Source organism: Oryctolagus cuniculus, chromosome 9 (genome assembly GCF_964237555.1).
Source record: "Oryctolagus cuniculus chromosome 9, mOryCun1.1, whole genome shotgun sequence".
NCBI classification, from domain to species: Eukaryota; Metazoa; Chordata; class Mammalia; order Lagomorpha; family Leporidae; genus Oryctolagus; species Oryctolagus cuniculus.
Genome location: NC_091440.1, coordinates 123,783,275 through 123,799,443, shown reverse-complemented (window position 1 = coordinate 123,799,443; position 16,169 = coordinate 123,783,275). Strand labels below are relative to the sequence as shown.

The 16,169-nt window shown below is 42.5% G+C and overlaps 1 protein-coding gene across 2 annotated transcripts in view; it reads left to right on the top strand.

Moving 5' to 3' along the window:
- The window catches only part of ITPR2 (inositol 1,4,5-trisphosphate receptor type 2), a 536,947-nt gene that overhangs the window by 275,575 nt on the left and 245,203 nt on the right, over positions 1-16,169 (top strand). The window lies entirely within an intron of this gene.

Sequence of the window (16,169 nt, the reverse complement as noted above, 5' to 3'; positions counted from 1 at the left end):
TTGTTAGAACCTGTCTCATGTCCCTATTAGAATTTGAGGACGACAGTTGTGAAATGGCTGTCAAATGGTCGTTAATAGAAAGCTGCTGTCTTGATTGAAGGTGAAAGGCAGATTCCGTTTTGTTATGTGCCGCAGGATGACTGCTGCCATGAGCCAAGCAGAGGAGGTTGGGTTTATTGGCGGTAATCGGCTAGGGAAAGCAGACACGTTTAAGGGGACTGATTGTTTTGAGATTACTTTGCTTAAGGACTAAAACAGGGAGCATCCTTATCATGCCACACTTGGCCCTGTTTGATTGGTAACTGTGAACTTCCTGTTTTCATGGAAAATTGACCATTTTCAGAGTCCGGTCTGTCTGCCTGGATCTGACGCCAGCAACTGACTCCGTCCTGGTTTGGTGTGCGCCGTTGGGGCCCGGTGCAGAAGGCTGGTTCAAAGTAGTGGCTTCCTATAAACTTTTTGTAACAATGAGTATAGCTCTGTCTCAAGTCTTACAGCTCAGTCCTTTTTGTTTTTGGCAATGCTTGAAAAATGCACAGAGGCACTAAAACTTAATGTAATTCAAATACATTGGAATTATACTGCAGGTATTAAAAGGAACAAAGAGTACACATATGTAAAATGTAACAAAGTCAGGAGAGTACTTTACGTTCATAAAGTAAATTTTTAGTGCATCTATGTACTGGTCAATACATTCCCTTAAATGCAGATGTCAGTTATAGCAACATTTACATAATACTTTATGATTTGTAAATTACTCTCAAGCACATTAGCTCACCTCATCTGTCATCTCAGAAATACTTCACTCTCTTCATTATTTGTTCATTGAATAGAGGAAGTAGTAAAAAAAATCAGCAAAAACATTTTCCATATCAGCACTTAAAACTTTGCTGAGAGCAGCAAGCATTTCCTGAGTGTTGGTGATCTGGTGACTGTGGATTGGACGTAATTCTTTGCTCCATTTTACTGATAGGGAAATGAGATTAGTAAGGTTAGGCAGCTTGATCAATGGAACATAGGTCGACAGAGACAGAAATGGGATCCGGAGCCTTTGTGGATGGACAGACGAGCAGGCGTATATGGTCTTCTTTATCAAATCACTTTAATAAACATGTAATCTGTTTTATACCTTTAAGGTACAACATAAAGGAGCTGGTAACTGTGGTGTGGTGCAATAAGCTATCAGTTGCTACCCCAGTATCACCTATGCCCTGTTATGGTGCCTCTTTAGGCTGCCCCACTTCCCATCTAGTCCCTGCTAATATGCCTGGGAAAACAGTAGAGAATGGCCCTAGTACAGTGACAGAGAGTAGAATAGATGGGAGAGAGAGAGAGATTGATTTTCTCTCTGTTGGTTTACTCCCCAAATGACTGCAACAGCCAGGGACCAGACTGAAGCCAGGAGTCTGGAACTCCATCCAGATCTCCCACTTGGGTAACAGGGGCCAAGACTTGGACCATCTTCTGCTGATTTCCCAGGCACATTAGCAGGGAGCTGGATGGGAAGCCGAATAGCTGGGCCTTGAACCAGTGCTCCGATATAGGATGCTGTGTTGCAAAGAGCGGCTTAACCTGCTGTGCCATAGTGCCGGTTCCAAGAAATCATTTTTATTTTTTTAAGATTTGTTTATTTGAGAGGCAGAATTATAGACAGAGTGAGAAGAGAGGCAGAGAGAGAAAGGTCTTCTATCCACTGGTTCACTTCCCAAATCGCGGCATAGGGTCTGGTGATTAACACATTGATTAATATGCCTGCAACTTAAACTGGCTGCTTGGATTCAGTTTTTATCTCTCGCTCTTGATTCCAGCTTCCTACTAATGCAGACCTTGGGAGGCAAGGGATGATGGCTTTAGTAACTGGGGCCCTGCCACCCACAGATACACTGTGTTCTTGGCTCCCGAGTGCAGACCAGTATAGCCTCACCACTGTGGGCATTTGGAGAGTGAACCTCCAGATTGCACTATGTCTCTCTCTGAGTCTTGAATAAACATAAAAAGAAAATAAGTCTTTCGGTGACTATCATTATAAGTTTAATTGTGATCCATATGTCTCAGTTTCTTGATTTGAAAGATTTAAGTAACATCTATGTACTCCACACTATGAAAAATAAGGAAATTATCATATTGCCTTTATTTCTTCCTCTATTCTTCGACTCAGTGTTCAAATTATTGCTTGAAATATTATTGGCTTTCCATTGTTATGATTTGTGATGTGTATTTTCTGTTTTGAAAATGATTCTTTCTTGTTTTTAACAGATTTTATTTATTTATTTGGGAGGTAGAGTTAAAGGGGAGAGACACTGAGAGAAGTCTTATATCTGTTAGTTCACTCCCTGAATGGCCCCAGTAGCCAGGGCTGGGCTAGGCCGAAGCCGGGAGCCAGGAACTTCTTCTGGGTCTCTCATGTGGATTCAGAGGCCCAAATACTTAGGCCATCTTCCACTGCTGTCTCAGGCCATAAGAAGGGGAGCAGCTGAGACAGGAACCGACACCCATATGGGAAGCTAGCACCACAGATGGAGGCTTAACATATTATACCACAGCCCTGCCCACCTCTAATAAATTTTTTAAAATTATTAAAAATATAGATCAATATGATAATTTAAGCTGTACACAAAACAAATGCATATAGCTTTCAAATAACTTAAAAAAGACAAGTAACTAGTAAATTAAATTGAGATTTTTTTCAGAAGTCCTTCATAGACTTTACCATATATTGTTTTAAGTCTTTCAAACATTTTTCAATAGATTTGCTGCATTTGTGTCTATAGTATTATTGTTAAATGTTTTGAGCCTGTGATCCGTTGTGAGTTTACCATGTCACGTAAGTTTTCGTGAGCTCTTAAAATTGAATCCACACTCACTTAATTTACTTTGTATGTCATGTTTTCTGATGAAGCTCCTCAGCTTTTTTTTTTTTTTATTAAAGATTTTATTTATTTATTTGAGAGGTAGAGTTACAGACAGTGAGAGGGAGAGACAGAGAGAGAAAGGTCTTCCTTCCATTGGTCCACTCCCCAGATGGCTGCAATGGCTGGAGCTACACCGATCCAAAGCCAAGAGCCAGGTGCTTCTCCCTGGTCTCCCAGTGGGTGCAGGGACCCAAGTACTTGGGCCATCCTTCACTGCTTTCCCAGGCCATAGCAGAGAGCTGGATTGGAAGAGGGGCAGCTGGGACTAGAACCGGCACCCATATGGGATGCCAGCACCACAGGCGGAGGATTAACCTGTGCCATGGAGCTGGCCCCTCCTCAGCTTTTAAATGCTGGGTACTTTTGAATGATTTGCACCTGCGAAGTTCATCAATACTGATGCCCCCCATTGCCACATTTTCTTGTAAGTTTTATAAAATTAGAAATTGATAAGAAGATGCAAGTTCCTAAGTGGTAACAAGTGCAGATTCGCAGGCACAGTCATGACTTGCAGGGGTCTAGCTTGAGTGTGATGTGTAAACATGGTTCTCACTTTCTACCCTCAGTGAGATAAAGGAAGGCTGGGGTGGGAGGAAGGGTGGAGAGCTCTGCAGTGAAAGTGCGCCCTGTGCTCGCTGGTGTCTGAGTCGTGGTTAGGCCGTGTGATTTCTTTAAGTGGCGTCAGTCAGTTGCTGCTCCTCAGTCAACTCATTCATAATAACACATGGGAGAACTGCTTTGAGAAGAAGCATCCGTGAATCGGTTCCATATTATTTCACTTTTGTGTTCCATGTGTTTCATAATCTTCAAATGATTTGGGGGATTAATGCTGGATACGTTGTTGGCAAGACAGTCTATTTTCCAAATGGAAATTCTGTAAAATATCTTTTACAAATGTTTTAAATAATGAACGTCAGTCTTCAAGCCAGTTGTTCCCCTAAATATGAACATGTAGAAAATATTATCCATTTGTGAAGAGAAACCCAGTCTCTGTAAAAATAAATACAGTCTACTTGGGGTTTTGTAGTTGATGGCATAGAGTCTGATGTAATACTCCCTTGTGATTATAGCTTTGAAAAACTATTTAAAAAAATTAAACCTTTTGGAAGCTGTGATAGGACAATATCTTACGAAATTTTGTCACTGATTAATTCAGTTAGTAATGATAATAATTTCTCACTTTCTAAAGGGTGTTGTAATACTTGAGGAGAGACAATGTGTCCAACTGTATCTCCTGTCCTCAATTTCCAGTGCATGCTGGTTAGAAATAACATAGAAAGAAGTCGCAAAGCAAGATGAAACACTTAACTTCTCTGGGGCCGGCCACAATGCCTAGAACATGGTAGGCACTCAGTGAATACTTCATGCATAGGTAAGATAGATAGACAAGTAAAAGGACAGATGTCCAGCTCTTGTCATTGGCTCCGTAATATCCCATTGTGTGACTACATTATAGTTGATTTAATCCCATTGTTTGGTATTTGTGTTATTTCTAATCATTTTGTGCACGAGAGAGAATATAATCAATACCAGTAGGCAAAATTCCTGGGTTACTTTAATTTTGATAGATCTTGCCCTCTGAAGAGGCTGTTCAGTTTATATCCCATGAGCAATGCAGGGGAGAGTGACTTTCTCTTTGATCATGCAGGGTGTTAGGTTTGTCATGATCTAATAAGTAAAAGTATGTTTAGAGCTTAAAACATTATTTGAGAGTCAGGGAAGGGGGAGACCCAGCTGGTTCACTTCCCAAATGTCTGCAGTGGCTGGGACTGAGCTGGGCCAAAGCTAGGAGCTGGGGTCTAATCTCCCACGTAGGTGGCAGGAACCCAATTCCTGCCTCCCAGGGTCTGCATTGGCAGGCGGTTAGAATCAGGAGCCAAACGCAGGAGCTGAATCCAAGCATTCTGATGTGAGACACAGGAATCCCCATCAGTAACTTAGCCACTAGGCCAAACACCTGCCTTTGTTATAATTTTCATGTGAATTTCTCTTTTATGCGTGGAGAAAAAACAACCTTTTCATATGATTGAGTCAGTTGTGTTTCCTAAATTTATTGTGAACTGTCTCTTGTGATTTGATCACTTTTTCCAATAGTTTTTTTTCTTAATTACTTGCATATCATTTATATATTAAAGGAGAGAAGCTTTTTGCCAGTAAGTAACAATTTGTTTTTTTAATTTGTCATTTGTCATTTTAGTTTTGATTTTTGACATGCATAATTCTTATTTTCCTTTAGGCTTTTTAGTTTTCTTTTTTAAAAAGATTTATTTATTTATGGCAGAGTTACAGAGAGGCAGAGAGGCAGAGAGAGAGAGAGAGAGAGAGAATGGTCTTCCACCATTGGTTCACTCCCTAGATGGCCACAATGGCTGGAGCTGCACCTATCTGAAGCCAGAATCCTCTTCCAGGTCTCCCATGTAGGTGCAGGGCTCAAGGACTTGGGCCATCTTCCACTGCTTTCCCAGGCCATAGCAGAGAGCTGGATTGGAAGTGGAACAGCTGGGACTCGAACTGGTGTCCATATGGGATGCCAGCACTGCAGGTGCTGCCTTTACCTGTTACGCCACAGCGCTGGTCGCCTAGGTTTCCTTTCATCTTCAGATTAGCCTTGATCAGTCTGGGATATTGTTTGATTTCCCATGGAGATTTTCATGGTTTGTCTGCTCCCTTGTGATTTTGATGTTGCTGTTTAAAATTTTGAGCTGTAGGATATGAGGCGTGGAATCAGCTTTATTTTTTCCAGATGACTAGTCAGGTGTGCCAATATTAGTCCTTGGATATCCCATAAAAACTTTGTACTTTGCTCAGCTTGAGGATTCATTGAAAATACCCGGAAAGTCTGAGCTCCAAATAAGAAATGTATTTAATATCTTTAATGTTCTTCCTGCTTAAAAATCCTGCAGTGCTTCAGTACGGGTGTATCCTGGTTCTTTGACATTATCTAGAGATGGTTGTGCTCTCTTCCCACACCATTCTACCTGCCCTGTGCTCCAACTCTTTGTCATCTGTTTGGGCCTTTACGGTAGTGCTTGACAACCACCCAGGTTTCCTAATTATGCTAGCTGCTACCTTTCTCCCTTACCTGTCAGTTTAATCTAAGCATTTTTTCCCATGGCACCTATCACTGCTTTATGTGTGTTCTCAGAGATTTGGGTCTGGCAGATAACATCAGTAATTCCATCTAATTAAAACATTTCGTATAATATGCAATATTTAATGAATAATGATTAGAAGTAGATATTTATTACATCTGAAGATCACAGCAAAGACTTGTCCTATCCAGAGAACTTTCAGGATTGATAAGCCTAATTAGAAAGTTAGCCTAGTATGCATACCTCTGGGTAACAATAGCTCACTTCAGAGGGTTAGTTATTGCTTTGCAGCACTCTGCAAAGATCAACGCATGGGTGATAATTCACTACTCTCTCCTTTAGTTTTTTTAAGGACCCTGTAGACCTACTCTCTGGCCCTGTATCCTGAATGTAGTAGTATCTTAGTTGCATTGTGACTTAGAACTGAAATAGCAACAATTATTTTTTAAACTTTAATGTGAGCCTGTCTGTGAAATCCTGCAGTTGGGTTACTGCTACAGGCTGGGAGATTGGCTGTCTGTAGTTGAATCATTAGCTCTTTCTTAGTGAAAAGCAGAGGTGGGGAATCAGGGGGAATCCCAAGTGTAATTAATCCCAAGCATATGTCCTAGGTGACATTTCCACATACTGTGGAGCCCAGAATATTTTTGTGCTTAATAAAGGTAAGCTAAGTTTGGATCATTTGAAAAAATTGTCATCTACTTATTAATATTCTTGTGAATGAACTCATAATTCTTTTCCTAGTCATAGTTTTCTGTTTTGTTATTCTGCTTAATTTTTAAACATTGGAAAGATAAATTAATGCTGTCAATTCGGTTTCAAATTAATATTTATACTATTTTGACAGTGAATCTGTTTCAGACCACGTCTTTCCACATACTTGTGTTTTTACAATGGATTGTAAAAACTTTATCATTATCTGCACAGGGACCATTTTATCTCAGATTCTATTTTCCTCAATTGCATAGTTAATTTTCTTTTATTGCCTGGAAATTGTGATGTAGCCATTGGCGAGAGTTTACCTTTAGGCAGGGGAAATTGTGTATTTTATGTGGCTAATTTGTATCGTGCAGTTTATGCTACCACAGGACACTACAATCATCGTGGTACAGTTTGGGAAAAGGTAAACTCCTTCCAGTCAGTTTGGGGTTGGTGGAAGCTCCGAGGCTGGCTCGTCCACAACGCTGGCCAGAGGAACGTGCAGGGACAGTAGCCTCCCAAGAGACTCAGGCCAGTGAGCTTCCTTGAGCTCACTAAGAAAGGTCTGTGTTGTGAATCAGAGTTACTGCCACTGGACTGCATTCCCACTGGTGCCACCAGGAGAGTACTTACTGAGTACGTCTTTATGTGAACCATATTTCCATCAACAACACTTACAATGCAACTTCAAAAAAGTTCATGGAAAACAGGGTTGAAACATGCGTATTTTGATGCAAAACAAAAAAAAAATTGAAACCTGTGCGTAGGAGAGGTCTTCATGAAGTTTATAGAGGATGCCAATTCAGAAAAAGCTCTACATGGAATAGAAAACAGTTTTGCACCAAGATCAACTCATTTTTTTAAAAAATGTGTTTAATTCTTTGATGGGCTGGCGCTGTGGCACAATAGGTTAATCTTCCGCATGAGGCGCTGTTATCCCATATGGCTGCTGGTTCTATTCCCAGCTGCTCCTCTTCCAATCCAGCTGTCTGCTATGGCCTGGGAAAGCAGTAGAAGATGGCCCAAGTATTTGGGACTCTGTACCTGCATGGGAGACCCGGAAGAATCTCCTGGCTCCTGGCTTCGGATCAGTGCAGCTCCGGCCGTTGTGGCCATTTGGGGAGTGAACCAATGGAAGGAAGACCTTTCTCTCTGACTCTTCCTCTCACTGTCTGTCACTCTACCTCTCAAATAAATAAATAAAATCTTAAACAAAAGTTAAAAAAAAGTATTTATTTCTTTGAAAGACACAGATTTACAGAGAGAAACTTCCATCTGCTGGTTCACTTCCCAGATGGCTGCGATGGCCAGGGCTGAGCCAGGCCAAAGCCAGGAGCCCGAAGCTTCATCTGGGTCTCCCACGTGGGTGGCAGGGGCCCAGGGATTTGGGCTAGCCTTTGCTGCTTTCCCAGGCTCATCAGCAGGGAGCCAGGGAAGTGGAGCAGCCAGGAATTGAGCCTGCACCCATATGGGATGTTGGTGTTGCAGACGGCAGTTTAACCTGCTGTGCCACACTCTGGTCCCATAAACTCATGTTTTAATTCAGTTTGCCTTGAACTTTTTGAAGCATGCTTTTATTTGATTGACAGTTCCATCACATATACCAGATTCCTAAAGTGATAGGGAAGTCCACATCTTCTCCCCAGTCTGTTTAAACAACAGTGGCAAGTTGGTTGCAACGTGTTTTGAATGATGTGAGGTTTGTAATTGTTTAATTTTTGTTGCTTAGAAAATAGCATGGAAGAAGTATTTTCTTCTGTTTGACTTTTGAATATTTGGCGCAAATACAGCTTACATGTGTAACAGCCAGACAAGGGTGAGAACCTTGCCAGGGTTTGATTGTGGTGCAGAATTAGGCATTTATAAAGCTATGTGCCTCCTGGCAGTGTCCAGTCCTGAGCTTCAGATGGGACACAAGTGCTGTTGTACCGCTGTGTGGGAGGGACATGAGCAAAGACACTGAATGCTTTGGAAAAGCGAAGTTTCTCACACACATCAGGAAAATCTCCAGGGGCGATCGGGGCAGTGGTACAGCAGTGGATTGCCTTCTGTCTTTTGTTATTCTCTTTAAACTCCGACTCCAGTTCTTGTTTAAACCGATATCCTTTTTTTGTATTGATGGTTAGATTGTCCATTTTCAAAGTTTTGAAGTTTCAGCTTGGAGGATTTTTTTTTAAGATTTATTTGTTTATTTGAAAGGCAGAGTTACAGAGAGAGAGAGCAGGAGACACAGGGAGAGACCTTCCATCTGCTGGTTCACTCCCCAAATGGCTGCAATGCCCAGGCGAAGTCAGGAGCCTGGAACTTCTTTCGGGGCTCCCATGTGGGTGCAGGGGCCCAGTGCTTTTCCATGGTATTATCAGGGAGCTGGATCAAAAGTGGAACTTTTTTGAATTTGGAACTCAAGCTGGTACCCATGTGGCTTAACCTGCTGTACCGCAGTGCCGGCTCTTGTCAGTTCACCATTCAATGAAGCAAGCCAGATTCTTTTTTTTTTTTTTTTTTTTAAGATTTTATTTATTTATTTGAGAGGCAGAGTTACAGACAGTGAGAGGGAGAGACAGAGAGAGAGGTCTTCCCTCAGTTGGTTCACTCCTCAGATGGCTGCAACAGCCAGAGCTGCGCCAATCTGAAGCCAGGAGCCAGGTGATTCTTCCTGGTCTCCCACATGGGTACAAGGGACCAAGGACCTGGGCCATCCTCTAGTACTTTCCCCAGACCATAGCACAGAACTGGATTGGAAGAGGAATGGACGGGACTAGAACCGGCGCCCATATGGGATGCCAGCACTGCAGGCAGAGGAATAACCTACTGCGCCACAGTGCCGGCCCCTCTTTTTATTTTGTTATTAAAGATTTATTTTATTTATCTGAAAGACAGAGTTACAGAGAGAGGTAGAGACACAGAGAGAGGTCTTCCATCTGCTGGTTCACTCCCCAGATGGCCGCAACGGCCGGAGCTGTGCCGATCTGAAGCTAGGAGCCTCTTCCTGGTCTCCCACGCGGGTGCAGGGCCCAAGCACTTGGGCCATCCTCCACTGCTTCCCTGGGCCACAGCAGAGAGCTGGATCAGAAGAGGACCGGCAGGGAATAGAACTGGCGCCCTCATGGGATGCCGGCGCTTCAGGACAGGGCTCTAACCCACTGCACCACAGCGCCAGCCCCAAGCCAGATTCTTTATCCATCCACCCGTCCACTTATCCATCTCTCCATTCTCTCCCCCCTTCATGATTCCCCAATTTCTTCCTCCCTCCCTCCCTCCCTTCCTTCCTTTTAATTTTTATTCATTTATGATAAGTCTTGGGGGTAGGCATTGGGGCGGGCATCTGGCCTGCTGGTTAACACATTGGTTATTATGCATACAACTTAAACTGCCTGCTTGGATTCAGTTCTTATCTCTCGCTCTTGATTCCTGCTTCCTACTAACGCAACCTTGGGAGGCAACAGGTGATGGCTTTAGTAATTGCAGCCCTGCCATCCACAGTTACACTGTGTTCCTGGCTCCCGAGTGCAGCCCAGTGCAGCCTCACCACTGTGGGCATTTGGAGAATGAACCAACAGATTGCACTATGTCTCTTTCTCTCTGAGTCTTGAATAAACATAAAAAGAAAATAAGTCTTTTGATGACTATCATTGTGAGTTTAATTGTGATCCATATATCTCTGTTTCTTGATTTGAAAGATTTAAGTAACATCTATGTACTCCACACCATGGAAAATAAGGAAATTATCATATTGGCTTCGTTTCTTCCTCTATTCTTCGACTCAGTGCTCAAATTGTTGCTTGAAATATTATTGGCTTTCTGTTATGATTTGTGATATATATCTATTTATTTGTGATATGTATATTTGTGATTTAGATATTTGGGATATATATATTTATTTCTGATATATTTTTTCCAAATATTCTCTTATGGGTAGATGAATACTAGAAATTAATGATCAGAGCTTACAAGTTAAGATGTGGAAATACTTTTCATGATATAACCATTTGAGATAAAAATACAGTGCTGCAATATGAAAACTTTCTCAACTGGAAGAGAGTTTCTTAACCATTGCTATCCAATGAGTGTTTTTCCTTTCACCTCAAACTTTAGGTCCATATTCAGTTGCCATAGTTTCTTGGATTCCTGTTCACCTTCTCTTGATTACTTTCTTTTTTGAGTAAATTTTTTATAAGAGATGCAGAGAAAAGTTTCTGAGCCTTTGCCTTATCTGGAATGTTGTTACTGGGGAATCACATTTGCATTGTTGTTCAGATGGATATGAAGTCCTGTTTCGAAACTGTCCATCTAATCTCTAAAGAATACGTTCTACTATCTTACAGCATTCAGTGCTGATTATAAGTCTGGTACCTCTGATTCTGCATAGGAATCCTCCTTTCTCCTGGGAAGTCTGTGAGATTTTTTCCTTTTTACTATTGATATTTGCGTTAGTTTCTGTGGCTGGCACAGGAAATCATAACTTAGTGTCTTGAAGCATCAGAATATTTCTGTTTCAGAGTGCTGGAGACGGGAGTCTGCAAGCGAAATAACAGCCTCACCAGGCTCTCTGAGGAGGTTCCAGGGAAGACTCTTCCCTGTCTTCTCTCAGCTTCCGGTGTTTGCCACAGTCCTGGCATTTCTGGGCTTGCACCACCAGCCATCCAGTCTGTGCCTCCATCTTCGCTGGAGTTCTTCCCTCTCTGTGTATCTTTGTGCCTAAAGGTGTATGTGTTGGGGTCTTGGTCCTCAGTGTGGTGACACTGGGCGGGGACGGTGACTGGTTATGGCCGGTGCCTTGCTGCTCTCTGCTTTCCTTTCTTGCTGTCTGACCCGTCCCCCCTTGCACACCCTCCCTGTGTGATGCCGTCTGCTGTGCGGTCCTCACCAGAGCTGAACCTCTTTGGGCAGTATGCCCTAGAGCCTCCAGAGAGGTGTTCTATTACAGTAACAGAAAACTGACCAGCTCCTCTCGCCTGAACTGGATGAGAGCCCACACACGCCTTCATCCAGGACGACCTCCATGTACCTGGTTTCATCCGCATTCACAGATAGTGTGATGAAGACTGCAGGATGTAGCTCTGAGGGACACAGTGGAGTCCATTATCGGATTCCAAACTTATCTTTTTTTTAAACTTTTATTTAATGAATATAAATTTCCAAAGTACAGCTTATGGATTACAATAGCTTCCCCTCCCCCACAACTTCCCTCCACCCACAACCCTCCCATCTCCCGCTCCTTTTCCCTTTCCATTCACATCAAGATTCATTTTCAATTATCTTTATATACAGAAGATCAATTCAGTATATATTAAGTAACGCTTTCAACAGTTTGTACCCACACAGAAACACAAAGTATAAAATACTGTTTCAGTACTAGTTATAGCATTAAATCACAATATATAGCACATTTAGGACAGAGATCCTACATGAGGAGTAAGTACACAGTGACTCCTGTTGTTGACTTAACAAATTGACACTCTTGTTTATGGCGTGAGTAAACACCCTAGGCTCTTGTCATGAGTTGCCAAAGCTATGGAGGCCTTTTGAGTTCGCCAACTCTGATCATTCCTGGAGGAAGGACAGTCTATTCAATCAATGGTGCTGGGAAAATTGGATTTCCATGTGTAGAAGCATGAAGCAAGACCCCTACCTTACACCTTACACAAAAATCCACTCAACGTGGAATAAAGACTTAAATCTACGACCTGACACCATCAAATTATTAGAGAACATTGGAGAAACCCTACAAAATATTGGCACTGGCAAAGACTTCTTGGAAAAGACCCCGGAGGCACCGGTAGTCAAAGCCAAAATTAACTAATGGGATTGCATCAAATTGAGAAGTTTCTGTACTGCAAAAGAAACAGGAGAGTGAAGAGGCAACCAACAGAATGGGAAAAAATATTTGCAAACTATGCAACCGATAAAGGATTAATAACCAGAATCTACAAAGAGATCAAGAAACTCCACAACAACAAAACAAACAACCCACTTGAGAGATGGGCCAGGGACCTCAATAGACATTTTTCAAAAGAGGAAATCCAAAGGGCCAATAGGCACATGAAAAAATGTTCAGGATCACTAGCCATCAGGGAAATGCAAATCAAAACCACAATGAGGTTTTACCTCAGCCCAGTTAGAATGGCTCACATACAGAAATCTACCAACAATAGATGCTGGCAAGGATGTGGGGAAAAAGGGACACTAACCCACTGTTGGTGGGAATGCAAACTGGTGCAGCCACTGTGGAATTCAGTCTGGAGATTCCTCAGAAACCTGAAGATAACCCTACCGTTCGACCCAGCCATCCCACTCCTTGGAATTTACCCAAAGGAAATGAAATTGGCAAACAAAAAAACTGTCTGCACCTTAATGTTTATTGCAGCTCAATTCACAATAGCTAAGACCTGGAACCAACCCAAATGCCCATCAACAGTAGACTGGATAAAGAAATTATGGGACATGTACTCTATAGAATACTATACAGCAGTCAAAACAATGAAATCCGGTCATTTGCAACAAAATGGAGGAATCTGGAACACATTATGCTGAGTGAAATAAGGAGTCCCAAAGGGACAAATATCATATGTTCTTCCTGATCGGTGACAACTAACTGAGCACCAAAAAGGAAACCTGTTCAAGTGAAATGGACACTATGAGAAACAGTGACTTGATCAGCCCTTGTCCTGACTGTTGATGAACAACTTAATACTTTATCCCTTTTAGTATTTTTTTGTCCTACTTAATACTATTGGTTGAACTCTGTTATTAATACACCATTATTCTTAAGTGTTGAATCTTAACTGAAAAGTGATCCTTGTTAAATATAAGATTGGGATTAAGAGAGGGAAGAGATGTACAGTTTGGGACACGCTCAATCCCAAATTGACTTGCCCCAAATGGTGGAGTTAGAATCGTGCCAGGGGATTCCAATACAATCCCATCAAGGTTGCATGTACCAATGCCATCTCACTAGTCCAAGTGATCAGTTTCTGTTCACATTTGATCATAATGATAGGACTAAGAGTCAAAGGGATCACATAAACAAGACTAGTGTCTGCTAATACTGATAGAATAAAAAAGGGAGAGAATGATCCAACATGGGAAGCAGGATACACAGCAGACTCATAGAATGGCAGATGTCCTAAACAGCACTCTGGCCTCAGAATCAGCCCTAAAGGCATTTGGATCCGGCTGAAAAGCCCATGAGAGTATTTCAGGCATGGAAAGCCAAGACACTGTGGCACAAACAAACAAACAAAACCTAAATGAAAGATCTCTGTGAGTGAGATCCCAGTGGAAAGAACAGGCCATCAAAGAAGGAGGTACCTTTCTCTGAAGGGAGGAGAGAACTTCCACTTGGACTATGACCTTGTCTAAATATGATCAGAGTCAGGATTCCAAACCTCTACAGGCACTTGACCACTATGTGTGTGTACCCCTGTTTAACATACACTGGACCCTTTCAGTTTGCACATTTATGGCCGTCTGCAGCTCACACAAGTTGTCTTCTGTTATTTTCTTCACTATTTGCTCCCTTTCACTGTGTCTTCTAGTCCTTTCTGGAACTCAACATTTGTTAGGGGTTTAACTTCCTGGATTGGCTTCTCTATTTCACAATCCTTGTTTTATTTTCCCTTTCGATCTTTTATGCCTTAAGTTCTAGAAGATTCCTTGACTTCCTTTTCCAGATTACTTTGTGCTTGACCTTTTTTATGCAGCTGGTTGTTGCATTCATTTCTATGATGTCTATTTTTTCTGATTTTCCAATTTTTTTGCATGTAATACATACTCAGAATTTTCTGAGGACAATAACTGGAATTATTTAAACATGTTTTGCTTTAGCTGGAATGCTCTCTTCGCTGGGCTCGGTCCTTTCTAACGTTCCTGGTTTTCCTGATGACCCTTGCTGGTGTGTCTGAATTACAGTATCTGTAATGAGTGGTGTGAGTGGCTGGATGGCTTCCCCCTGTGGTTTTAAGGGCCTACTTCGCTCCCTGAATCCTCATTTAAATGACAACTCTGACCTGGAGTTACGTGTGCCAAACTGAGCAAATGCTATGTAGTCTCTTCTTTGGGGTCGGGGAGTGATGCGATTAATAGCAGGAAGCAGACCGGGAACACCAGCGAATCTTACTACCTGGGGGCGTTCGCTGGAGTGCTGCAGCCTTGAATACATCTGCCTCCTCTGCTCAGGCTGCCTCCTTTGTCTGTCCTCCCCCTCCCCTGTGTTTGACGATCCTTGGAGCTACTTGAAGTGAGAAGATGCTCCGCTTCCAGTCAAACCCTCACACCTTGATTTGGCATTCTCTGCCGTCAGATATTCTTCTGTCCTGGGAGAACGCTTCTGCATGTCTCTGCCTTTATCCTCTGGGTAAGACCTGCTGCTGCCAACTGCTCTGTGCTAGTCAGAAGGAGGAGGGCCTGGACGTCCCAACTCTGCATCTGTGATTCGTTGATGAGTGGCCGCAGTGACACCTCACACCCCAGGTCACATTCTGTATTAGTTGACTATGTGTCTGGAAAGGCCTGTTCCAACTCTGATCTCCCGTGGGCACTTTATTCTCTTTGTTCTCTTGTGGGATAATCCTGTCTTCATTCTGTCTTACAAAAACACCTCAGTGTTTGTGTTTTTCTTGTGGCAGGCCACTCCATTTTTCAGTGTAGTTGTGATGTATCTGCTAAAATATAAGTTTCAGTGGATCTTGGAGAAAAGGACCTATCGTGTGCATCATGTTTCAATGCATGCCTTTTTTTAGAGATTTATTTATTTATTTGAAAGAGTTACACAGAGAGAGGAGAGGCAGGGAGAGAGAGAAAGAGAGGGCAAGAGGGAGGGAGGGAGGGAGGGAGAGAGAAGAGAAAGAGAAAGAGGTCTTCCATCTGCTGGTTCACTCCCCAGTAAGCTGCAATGGCTGGAGCTGCACCGATCCGAAGCCAGGAGCTAGGAGCATCTTCCAGGTTTCCCACGGGGATGCAGGGGCCTAAGGACTTGGGCCATCTTCTGCTGCTTTCTCAGGCCAAAGCAGAGAGCTGGATCGGAAGTGGAGCAGCCAGGTCTCGAATCAGCGCCCATATGGGATGACTGCACTTCAGGCCAGGGTGTTAACCCACTGCGTCATAGAGCTGGCCCCTCAATGCATACTTTTAGCACTCTTTATTTTTTCACTTTTTATTAGTACTCTTAGATGTTGTAAACCCTGCGTGTGTGTGTGTGCGCGTGTGTTTGTGCTCATGTGCAGGCACACACTAATTAAGTTAATGAAGAAATTGGCAGGATTTTATCATGTGTTTTCCGTCTGCCTTCCTGCTTTCTTTGGCATCTGGGAAGTATAAATCTGCCTCGTTGTTTTAGTGTTTTTCTGTATCGATGCGGTATCAATTGTTTCAAACATTAATCATTGCAAAATCAAATAAGTTCTTGAAAGTTTAATGATCTGCCTTTACTAATTGGTCTTAGGAATTGAAATACTTTCAGGTTAAA